Below are 13465 nucleotides of genomic sequence, written 5' to 3'. Positions count from 1 at the left end.
CTTAAATACAAAGCGTTTGAGTGGTAAGAGTTGGTGGTCGCTCTGAAGAACAGCTGTGAGCAAGTTTTGTATGAATGGTTCCTTTTACTCAATGAAAATTTGGATTTGCTCACACCACGCAGCATTTTGATTTTGAAGTTAATAAATGAAGAGTTTTGCATGAACTTCATAGGGACCTGATAATATTTATATATACTTCAGCTGAGCAAATTTTTGCAGACTTTAAACGCCAAAACCTCGCTTAATTCTTTAAAAGCTAAGCTGCTTTGAAAACCCACAAAATAATGCTATCATCATTGATTTTTCCACACACCTTGTCGTAAGTCACCCTCTTATATATAAGTTACTCTGTTACCAGTAACTCGTCGCTCTTTGGGCACATTTGCATGCTTATCCTGCTAATAATTGATTTTTCCCAAACGAACTGGACTCTTTATTCTGCAACAACTCTGCAAATACACACACTCCCATATGTATTTCTGCATTTGTGTGCCTCGCTGTGCACTGCAGCACTCAATACATGCCTCTCATTACCTCAGAGCAGCTCTTTGCTGCCTTGCCCTGCTCAGAACCCCGCGTGGCCTACGTGACTTTTCATCACCGCTTACTTTGCGCATCCTATATATTTTCTTTTCACCGCTAAGCTGTTTTCCACCCTGCCGCACAAACGCGCAACAAATTTCATTCACTCATTTCCAACTCCATTTACTCTCACCCACTCTATGGCACTCAAGCGCTGCGTCTGCTAATGCCAAATGTGAACTGTTTAAATATTTATGCTTAATTCATTACATATACATAAGTGTATATAAATGTACTATATACATATGTGTTTATACATATATACAAAATACATATGCTCCTATTTACTTCTCTCTGCGCACAGCTGATTTTAGACTCCACTACCTCCAGCCACAGCCGCTCTGTGCGCATTGAGCGCTTTTGCTGCCTGCCACAATCAGCTGCTTCATATATGTACGCTCTTACAGCGCTTTACAGCATATCGCGCTCTTCCTATTTGTTGTACTATTGTAAGCACTCTGCGAGTAGCAACCCCAGCCCTTCGACGCAAACTCATTTTGCCGGCTATTTCCGCTGTCAGCGTGAGTTTTATTGATATGTCAAAGTGCTGTGTGAGCGCATGCTGGTTTGAGTTTGTGTGCTTTTCTCACTCACTGCCCGAATTTTGCCGGTTACATCGTTTGCACCGACCTTTAATGACTTTCCACGTACCTTGATATTTTCAGCTGCTGCTTTTCATTTCTGTTTCTAACTTGACGTGTGCGCACGTGATTGTTGGGGTTTGGTGCTGGCAATTAGCTTGAGTCACCAGAAGTCGGTTTTAATTGTCATAATAGTTAAATTTTGAATAATTTAAATATTTTTTAATATGTTTAAAAATTTTTCTTTGAAAATTTTATATTTTTAGTGTTTTTGATTATATGGGTGTCACTGCTTTCAATAAGTTTCCATCTCGAAGTTACATACATAAATTATTGGAAATTATCATATGAAAGCAAAAAAATATTATATTCTTTTGAAGTCTTGTCTATTTGCGCATTAAATTTGTGAACCTGCCGAAAGCATCTTTTCAGAATTATTAAGTGTTCTTTATGGTTGTATGGTTTTACTGGACTGTCCGTCGGTATATACGCGAATTCGCCCCTCCGGTGTTGAGTTATCGTTGTGAAATTTTGCACATGCTCTTTGCTTCCCAAGAAGTTGCTCATTTGTCGAACGGCTCATATCGGTCTACTACAACATGTAGCTGTCATACAAGCTGAACGATAAAACTCAAGTCTGTATGGAGCACTTTTTTATTTGACGAGATACTTTCACGAAATTTAATATAAATTATTTTCTAAAAATTTGCTACAATCTCCGAAAAAATTGTCCAAATCGGATTACTAAAGCATACAAACTGATCGTTCCAACTCAGGTCCTTATATGGAGAACTTTTTTATTTGATAAGATATTTTCACGAAATTTAGTAGAATGTATTTTCTAAAGTAGTGCTACAATCTTCGAAGACATTTTTCATATCGGATCACTATAGCATATAGCCGCCATATAAACTGACCAATCCAACTCAAGTCCCCATACAGTGACTTTTTTATTTGATAAGATATTTTCACGAAATTTGGTAGGAAGTATTATCTCAAATAGTGCTACAATCTCCGAAGAAATTGTTCATATCGGATCACTATAGCATATAGCTGTCATACAAACTGATCGTTCAAACTCAGGTCCTTGTATGGAAAACTTTTTTATTTGACAGGATATTTTGACAAAATTCGGCAGAAACTATTATCCAGGATATTGCTACAATTCTTTGTCATATAGTTCAGATCGGATCGCTATAGCATATAGCTGTCATGCAATCTGAACTATCAAAATCAAAATAAAATTATGTTCATACCTTATATTATACATAGCTTCGGTGCAGCTGAAGGTAAAGTGTTTACTGCTTTTGTGTAGTTGTTGCTATGTATGTACGTATGTGCTTCACGAAGATGCCTGATCTATCTGCAAAACCAAAGCTGTGGCATTAACATACGAAATCATTATTTATGCCCGCATTTTCAATGCAAGCTCGTGGCTACACCAAGCATTTTATATGCATGTACGAGGTATATTATATATACATTTATATACATATAAGTTTATATCTTAGTATATTGGTATAACAGACGTTAAATACTCGCTCAAAAATGAAAAATGCAATTTTGTTTATTTTGCGAAGCTTTGGGTTTGTATTTATAAGCAGAATACTTACCATAAACACAATTATATACATACATATATAAATGCGGCCATACATACAAACATTTCTATATGCACCATCTATATATAAGTATAGGTATATACATATGTTTGTGTTTATATTTAAGTGAATATCTTGTCTTTGCCTTAACGAGGCTTGAAATGTGAGCCATTCTGACAGCTTTCGAGCACACAAAGACCGATCTTTTATCACATGCTGGGCACACATAGCCATGCAGATGTATAAAAATGCATGAAAATGTATATAAAAGATGATTTATATATGTACATATGTATAGTAAATATGTATATATTTTGCAGTAGTATTCTTTGGTGTTTCTGTAACAAATTTATGGATATTAGGTATGGAAAAATTTTTATTTGACAAGGTATCTTCACGAAATTCAACACAGATTATTATTTGAAACATTGCTAAGTATGTATGTATAATTTTCGAAGGAATTGTTGAGATCAGATAACTATAGCATATAGCTGCCATACAAACTGAATAATCAAACTTAAGTCCTTGTATGGAAAACTTTTTTATTTGCCAAAATATCCTCACGAAATTTGGTATAAATTATTACTTAAAGTAGCGCTATAATGTCCATAGAAATTGTTCATATCGGAAAACTATAGCATATAGTTGTTATACAAACTGAACGAGCAAACTCAAGTCGTTGTATGGACAACTTTTTTATTTGATAAGCTATCTTAACGAAATTCAGCAAAAATAATTACCCAAAGCATCGAAACATGCTTCGAAAAAAAATTCTCCGATCGAACAACTATAGCATATAGCTGCCATACAAATTCGGCTACTAAACTCAAGTCGTCGCAAGGAAAACTTTTTTATTTGCCAAGATATCCTCACGAAATTTGGTATAAATTATTACTTAAAGTAGCGCTATAATCTCCATAGAAATTGTTCAAATCGTATAACTATAGCATATAGCTGCCATATAAACTCGGCGATTAAACTCAAGTCCTTGTATGAAAAACTTGTTTATTTGTCAACGGATCTTCATGAAATTTAACACAAAACAATATTTAAAGTATTATTATCATCTCCGAACGAACGAGCACACTGAAGTCCTTGTATGGAAAACTTATTTATTTGATAAGGCATCGTCACGAAATTCGACACAGATTATTATATGAGGCACAGCTACAATCTCCGAAGAAATTGTTCAGGTCGCTTTGCTATATTCTATAGCTGTCATACAAACTGACCGCTCAAGTGCAGAATAAAGTTGATATTACACCCTTTATTGCTACAAAGAAATGCAACTTTGAAAGTTATTATAGCTGCGGTGCAGCGGTAGTCAACGTTTTTTTTTCTTGTTTGTTTTTAATTTTTTTTTTCCAAATCGTGTGTTTTTTAATTATATTTAATTATAGCATTTGTCGCAGCTTTGGTAATTCTATACTTAGCCAGCCTTTAATGTAAGTACAAACAAACCTGCGTATACATACGTATACATATAAAATATATTATTACGTAACTATTCTCACCACTTACAAACTAGATTTTCGCATTTTTTCAATTTACTCAAATAAATTCTAATTTAATATGCTTATGCCATCGACCTTTAATAAAGCAAAAAAAAGGAAAAGCAAAAAACTATAATAATCAGCGAAACAATAGTCCAACAGCCGCTACTTTGTTGCCACTAACTAATAGCAGCAACAACAACAAGAACAACAAGCGACAGCAAACTAGCCAGCCAGCCAGCAGCAATAGCTTAACGATCATATAACAACCTCAAACAGTTGAAAAACTAGCAGCAACGCCAGCAATTGTCTCGTTGATTTAATAAATTAACATTCATCGCTTTCGCTAATTGACTGGCAAGTCAAAGTGATGCGACACATTTTCAAATCAAACTAAAAACGTGAACATCTGCTGAACAAATGTAGTCGCTTACAATACATACATACATATGTATGTATGCCGACGTGTGTATATGTGTGCGTGGGTTTGTTGCTTTATACTGCGGTGCGGTTAACGAACATGGAGATTCGCTAGTAAACTAAGCTAATATATACATACATATATGTATTATATTTCTATATACAAATGCATATACATACATCCTTCATACATATACATATATACATACATTTGTAGATAGATTTATATACATATATGTGCAAACTATTGGTTTATTGTTGCATTGAGCTCAATTTTCGTGAATATACATATTTTAATTAAATATTGTACTTAAGCGCAACGTGACAACGAGCGAGGCTGCGAGGTTGCTGGTTTCAGTTGCACGAACAATCATCGTTTGCAAATCTATACATACATACATATACATATGTACATAGGTATGTTTTAATAGACAAGATATACCAAGTGCAGCAGCTACTAGTTTCACTATAATATAACGGCACCAGGAACATCAGCTATCAGTTATAATTTAATATAAACGAATTTTGACTTTTCCGAAAACGCTCTCATTCTTCAACGACTTCTGGCAGCAATACTCAGCTATGCCTATGAACCGCAATATTTTATTAAGATTACTCTTAAATCTCTGTCTGGTGGCAACACACTCCCATAGAATGGGGCTGACAGTAAGAGAAAACTGCAGGAAATGTCTAGAGCAAGACATCTGGAAAACAATGGTCCGCATTGGCAAGACTATGCTGTAAGCATCTGGCGTCCCTACCGTGGGATACACTGGAAAAAGTATCGATAATGAGACTACAGAGTCTGTTAAAATTCGCGTTAAGCACAGGCATCTTAATGGATAACTACTCCTCATGAACCTAGTACTGAACTCTATCTGGTATCGCAAAGGACCAAAACTGTTCTATACGTAGCTCGAGAAGACATCTTGTCAAATAAGAAAGTTTTCCATGCAAAAACTTGATTATGAAGGTTCAGTTTGTATGTCAGCTATAAGTTATAGAAGCGCTATCTGAACAATTTCTTCGGAGATTGTACCGTTATCTTGGACAATATTTCATGCAAAATTTCGTGAAGATATCTTGTCAGATAAAAAAAATTTCTTTACAAGGACTTGAGTTTGATCGATTGGTTTGTATGATAGCTGTAGGCCTTCAAATATAAACAGAGGAATGATCAACCTCCCCCGAGACAAATTCCATCTCCTTGTCGCGCTTTATACAGCACACTGCAGACTCAGGAAGCACTTGTCCAACATGGGCTTAGTCGCTTGCGCAAACTGCCGGTTTTGCAACATAAAATAGGAAACTGATTCTAGATAGCTCAGCAATTTGCAGAAGCAGGCTCTAGAATATAGTGTATTTTTACTCGAGAGGAAAGTTCTCTGAGCTCCATTCACTTGGGATTGACCAGGAATGATTATGGCTCAAGTAACTCCCGATTACCGGTCTTATACCATACTTTCGGTAGCCAAAAGCGATCCGTTTGAAGGCGTGGTAAAGTGAGAAGACAAAACATCCCTGCCCAGGAATGTGCGCTGGATTTGGGAGCCGCCAAGTATAAAACACCCCCAATGAAAGGAAGAAAACCTTATTACTGTTGTAAACTTAAGCGGTGTCTACGAGAATAAAAGAGAAAAAGAGAATATATAATATATAAGTATATGTAGCAAATATTTCAGATTGTTAGAAAGAACAGATGAACAATAAAAAAAATTTTATACGTACATACATATGTACATAAAGTATATGACTTTGTCTCAATTAGCACGGTACTAATTAAAGTTTAATAATCTTTTTATTCAGATTAAACTTCGTCTCTAATGAGTAGCTGAAAAACTAAGAAATGACATATATACATACTTATGTACATATGTATATGCGTATATATAAGTAAAATCTAGGAAAGTGAGAAATATTCTGTTAATTTAAAAAAAAAAATACTTCACAAAACACGTTTTTTAATTAAACAACTAAACATGATTGCTACTGTTTAAGGCGTACAGTTATTAATTGCTGACTTGTTAAACGGAAAAAGACATATTTGAAGCAAGTCATCTTGAGATAAGCTGCACTAAATTGTTTAAGATAAAATGAACTTTAGTTTTTTTGAGAAAATTTACTTGTAATTTTTAATAATTTTTCGTTAGAGTACAGGGTCCGGCACTCGTAACCAATTAAAAAAGCCATAAATTTGGGTTGGAAATTTATTTTTATTTATTTTAAAGTACAAAATGTGTGAAAATAATCATAAATTCAGAAACAATTCATTTTTGCTCGATATGACCACTTTTTGCCTTAACTATGGCCTTGAGACGGTCAAAAAACGAATCTCAAGCTGCCCGAATGTGACTTGCCGGTGTTTTGGCCCACTCAACTATTTAAGTACAGGATGTTCTTTTAGACATAAGTATGTTCTTCAGGAAGAAACTATTACAACGCGTTATTGAACGGTTTGAAGTACGAAACTGCTGAAAAACGGCTGCACTTCAAGCTAAAGAATGTGCTGTTTCACCAACACAATGCACCGTATCCGGTGGTGAAAATTTATGAATTTGGACTACGAATTGCTTTCGCATCCATCGTATGCTCCAGATCTGACCCAAAGCGATATTTCCTGTTCTCAGACCTTAAAAGAATGCTGGCTGGGAAGACATTTTCGTCGATTAAAGAGGTGATCGCCGAAACTGAGGCCTCTTTTGAGGCAGAGAACAAATGCTATTAGAAAAATTATATCGACAAGTTGGAGGGTCGCTATAGTCAGGTTATCACTCTTGTGTGGAGTACATAACGTAGCCTAAAATGCAAAATAACGTAACATCACTTTTCGTAAGTTTACAGGCGAAAGAAAAACGATATAATAGAAACCACTAATATTAAAACAAAATTTGAGTTTTGGTTATAAAATGGTTATAAATTGGTTATGTATTGATTATATATTGGTTGAGTTTTGGTTATAAAATGGTTATACATTGGTTATAAATTGGTTATGTATTGGTTATATATTGGTTATCATACACTTCATATTGACGCGAAATACGCGTTTTCGTTATAAAATGGTTATATATTGGTTATTATATCTGACAAAGATTTAATTTTTTTTGGTGACGATATGTTAAATAAGAAAAGGCAAATTTTGCCAAAAAAAATACATTTACTATGATAGGCCGAGGACTATTGATAAAAAATGTGCTTTACTATGGTAGGCTGGAGACTTTTTAATTGACCTGTTAGGTATACTCTGTAAAGAGTATTGTCTCATCGAAAACCACAAAAAACACCACTTACATTTCATTCGATTTTTTATCAATAAACGAAGCCAGACAAATCGTCGCAGAATTGCAAAAAGTACACAGCTCCATGTATACATATATGGTAGATTTATACATACATATGTATATACAACTATATATTTCCACCTTTGTATGTATATACCTGCATATGTAAATATGTTGTTCTTATTGTTATTCAAAATAAATGTGTTATCATTAGCAATGCAAATTGATTAGACTTTCGGCACTATTATTTATACCGCTGTAAGTATGTAAGTATGTACATATGTATATATATTAATATGTTTGCTTGAATTAAGTTTTCGAATAGTGTTGCTGTGAGTTATCGAAAAATGTCAACAAGCGCAAGCAAACGCTTACTAATAAACGCTTTTGAAGAAAGAATGAAAAATCAAGCCATATATGTCTGTATATATAAATATATGAGTATAATTGGCCAATACAGAAAACGACAAATGCTGATTATGCTTCATTTTATGTATAAATATATACTACGCCTGTCTTTACATACTTAAATACTTATGTATATTTTAATAGTGGGCGATAAATTGTGTTGTATCGTGGGAGATTTCAAAAATGCTAAACACGCTAGAAGTTGTGGGAACCAAAATAGTTAACGTCTAAGATGAGGCGAAAATTTGAAAAATTAGACACGTACACAAGTAGATCGTAGCGATTCCGAGAACTGTTTTTCAATGCGCGTCTTGTGGCGACTTCAGTCAAATTAGTTATAAATGACATGAAGAAATGACAGAGAAGTCAGTACAATGACAAAACTAAAAGCAGAAGAAAGTGAATGAAACAGAAAGAAATTAAATATTTTTTGTGGCAGAAATGCAGCAAAAGGTCCAGCAAGACCTTGATATTACCGATTATTGACTGAGGAAAGCATTCAAGTCAGAGTAGGTATTGATTCAGAAATTAACTAAAGCCTGAAATATTTGCTTAGATTCATAGCTTCTGGCTTCTTAAATGCTTTTTCCTAAATGCCATTAGCCTATCAAAGCACACGCTATGTAGCTATAGAGCTCACATTTATGAGTACATATTGCAATCCAAAACCTATCTGATACTCTTCTACTCTAGCCACTGAATGCTTCCCGCGTTTGTTATTGGTTATTCGCATTAACCTTTCCATATATCTAAAGGGTTTTCACTATCCGCAACCTGTAGTCCGTCTGGTTGCCTACAGCTCGGCAAGCGCAGACTACCCCATCTACGCAAACCCAACCGGATTAAGAATTTAAGTACCATTAGGAGCTCAGGTTTTGTGCATTAAGCTATAATAAATAATAAAGAATGGAGCCATTTGTAGAAGTTTACAAAAGTGTGAAAAGTTCTCTGAGCGCCATTCACTTGGAAGTGTTCAGAAACAGTTCTTTTACATATGGCTCAAGCAGCTCACGACTTCCGGTCTTAGACCAAGTATCCCCTGTGTTTTCAAAAACATCCGTTTGCCGGCGAGCTGAAGTAGGAACATCTTTCCCCAGGGTTGTACGTTGGGTTTGAGACCCGCCACGTAACAAACCTCCTTAATTAAAAGATCAAAACAGCTTCGGATGTGAGACCCAGCTTTTGATGACGACCACTGCAAAGTCCTCTCTCGAAGACCACATTCTACAAGTCACTCATCATATTCCTCCTGCTATATGATGCAGAGGCATGTACGATGACCATATCTGATAAGACGGCGTTACGAGTTTTCCCAAAACCTAAATTCCCCCCAACCACGTGGATTCACCACTGGTCCAAGGGGTTTTCAACTGTAGAACAACATATGTATTTTCTACAAAGTATTAGCTGTGTAACTGAGTTCCCGTTTGCCAATTGCTTGCTCCAGCAGTCAGTGGTGATCGATTTTGATATATCCAAAACGAGATAAACTTAACCTAGACATTTCAAAGGAAACCTCGTTCTACATTAGGGACTTCGTTTATCTGTCATATACTTTGGGTTGTGCGAAACATGCCTAATTTTTTACCAAAAAATCATCCTTTGCGGGAACTTTTTCAGTCAAAGAAATTGGCGTCTGAAGCACATCGGAAATTCCTAAAATGTATGGAAGTACTGCGCAAATCGAAATAAAGTCAGTAATTGGTTTCGTCGCTTCAAAGATGGCCATTTGGATATTAACGACCATAGACGTGAAGTAAGGCCAAATCGCTTCGAAGAAAGTGAAATGGAGACTTTGTCGATGAGAATCCATGTCAAGCGCATGACGCGCTTTCGTAAGCATGAGGAGTCACCCGCCAACCCGTTTTAAAGAAATGACATACGCTGGGAAGGACGTAGAAACAAGGAACTTGGGTTCCTTATGACCTCAATAACAAGAAATCCACGAAAAAGTGATTCTGATGAATGATAGCGTTCGGTCTCACGTTGCCAAACCCAATAAAACTTGCCTCAAAACTCTTAAATGGGAAGTCCTACCCCACCCGCTGTCATCCTCAGATCTTGCGCCGTGACGTTTTTATTTGTTCCGTGCGATGGATCAGGTCTGGTTCGGAAGCAGTCAATGCGTAATAAAATGCATTTTCATTAAAAAAAAGAGCGTGAACTTAGTTGCCACCCTAGTAACTGAAAACTTTCACAAGTTCATAAAGCTTTTCAATGTATGAACCTGTGAGTTATGAAAATCATCCAAATTAATTTGTTAACTCCAAAGCTAAAACCATTTTAATTGATTTTCGAACTCTTAAATTCGATTTAAGCGCAATCTTTTTTGACACTCAATCGAAATTCGATTTACCAAAGTGCCTCCAGGCCAGATTTTCAAAAACTGTTTGCCCATCACCCAACGCTTCATTAAGTTCAGCGCATTTACCTGTCCAAGCAACAAGCTGTCGTGTCGTCATGCGAGTCCAGTTTGTCCAGCGGCCAGCGCTCAATTACACCTCCTCGCACAACTGCACGCCCCCTAGACCCAAAGTGCCAGCACCACGACGGTGTGTTTTTGTTGTGCGTGCATGTAGCTGCATGTAGTAATCTCCACTTGGTTGGCTGTCAACTGGGTGTATACACACCCGCATGCCACCGCCGGTACGATACGCGTACCCGGTGAAGTGGGTTTCGGACATGCTGATGGCGAAGCGAATGCGATGTGAAAAGCGAAATCAGGCATAAATTTAATTAAATGCGATAAGGCGCGAATGCCAACGGACAGATGGACGATAGAAGGGTTGGCTCGAGTTGGTTTGGGCTGTGCTGGTTGCCGGGGGGGGGCGGACAGCAGACAGTGTACAGCGGCACAGACCACTGGCGTATTGGCTGACCAAATGTGAGGGCATATGGTTGGCAGGCAGACTGTTTGTCGCGCGGACGCAGTTTGTGCGCTGGAATGGCGTGGCGATGTGTGAATACTGGGACGCCAAATGCGGCTATTAAGGGAATTGACGGCTGGTGTTGTTGGTGGGGGCAAACGCAAAGGGAGGCAATGCATGTGTGAGTCGGCTGGCTGTGGAATTGTGCGCCTGTTCTGTCGCGTTTGAGGTACAGCAGGTGCTGATACAGAACATGTGTGCGAAGTGAAAACATATATACTAACATAATAGGTTAATTGAAAAGTGCCCGGCCTGACACATAGATGGCGCAACGAGAACTAAATTCTTAGCTTGCTTTCGTAAAAGTCATCCCTGCAGTCACCTGCTTGTAGCGCAATCGCGTCCTAGGAGCGTCAAGATGTCCTTCCTCAACTACGCCGACGACATAAAACAATATGCCGACCAGAGTTTGCATGCAACAAACTTCGGTTATGCACTGACTGCCATTCACAATGGAGCCGTTAACACCTTCACCGACTCACTCTCAGTGAATGGCGTACTTCGAGTCATTGCTGCGAGAAACGAGAGTGACCCTTGCGCAGCTTCGTTCTGGATACTGCACCAGGTTAAACTTCCACTTATTCAGAATCGACCCCGACATACCAAAGATCTGTCCAACATGCAACGAGTCCCCGCATGACGCTAGCACCTCTTTGTCTGCCCTGCTAATCCTACACATCTGACACCGCTCTCCCTAAAGTTCGACCCCGTCGAAACAGCACGTTTCCTGGGTCTACGGTTGAATGACTTCCATGCTAACTTATCTAATTCTTACCAGGTTGGGACTAGGGAACCGTTACAACGACAATGCTGTGGACATCCGTGTGGACTGCACATGATGAACCCGCTCCAAAGCATCGAAGAACGCAACATCAGCCGGCAAGGTTCTGGCGTCTAGAGTTTGGGTTGCGAATTGAATAATTTTTATTGACTACTTTGAAAAATGAAGCACCATCAATCTCTGCCTAGGATATCAAATCGCTATCGATGCAGGAGTGTAGAGAACGGCTGCATAGCCTAGCGGAACGTAACTAAATGTACTTCCTCTGGTTGCGCGGTCACAAAGGTATAGTCGGGAATGAACTGGCTTATGAGCTCACCCGATCCGCAGTATCCACTAACATGGTAGGACCTTAAACCTGCATCGCTGTGGGTTCTCAAACCATAAAGGAGCTGCTACGCCCGAAAAGAGAAGACATAGAGAAGTATTGGCAACAAGTTGTTAATGGGGGGTTATAACCTCAGCAGGTTTTAATATGTAATCAACCTCTCTAGAAGATCAGGCTACTTGTCAAATTCTACACTGACCACTGCAAGCTGAGGAAGCACTTATACAACATGCACTTAGCTTCTGGCGCAAATTGTCTGTTCTGCGATAGGGAGCCTGAAACTTCAGAACACCTACTAATTGACTGCATAGCAGTCTACAGAGCAGTATGAACTCTATTTGGAAACAGGTTCCCAGTGCCTTGATCCATGTTTCGAAATAGGGATCACATCGCCTCACTAGCACCTAGCAGTATATTGGATTGTATCAATATGCTGGAGCTATATGATCCTTTGTGATTTAGGAGAGGGCATAATTGACCTAAGGTCACGGTGCAATGCTTGTCTCTCTATCCTGTCTTATCTTATGGTAGGCCGGGGACTTTTCAACTCAACTGCTGTGTAGACAGACATAAGTACGTACTTAGTGTATATGTATGTATGTATGTGTGAACACATTATTCTATTGTAAGTCGTCAGCTATTAATCGCTTTTGTTGTTGTTGTGTTAGCGAACAATTGTACCGCATTGTATGCGCGTAAAATGAAGGTCTGCCACAGCCACTGACACCTTGTCCGCGCATGCCGGAGCCACCCCCTCGCCATTGGCCGCTTTTTGTGTCGCTTTTTAATGTTTTTGTATAAAAATAAATTTTAAATATTTACAAAAGTCCGCATTTGTGTTGCAGTTTAGAACTATTTCAGCATCAATAACATTTTTATTGCTTATTGCGCAAGTGACACACACTCGTTTCATATTTTATATTTGCCAAACAGAACGCAATTTTAAATATAATATTTAGTTACGTATGTTTGTGTGTGTGTGTGTAGCTGCCGCGAAGGTCGTTGCCGCCCGGCTGCAGTTTCGTTGCTGCGTTCCAACCCTTTTTTGCTTAGAATTTGCTACGTA

Source organism: Bactrocera tryoni, chromosome 5 (assembly GCF_016617805.1).
Source record: "Bactrocera tryoni isolate S06 chromosome 5, CSIRO_BtryS06_freeze2, whole genome shotgun sequence".
NCBI classification, from domain to species: Eukaryota; Metazoa; Arthropoda; class Insecta; order Diptera; family Tephritidae; genus Bactrocera; species Bactrocera tryoni.
The sequence above is the reverse complement of the archived record's forward strand: the minus strand, read 5'-3'. Positions refer to the sequence as shown.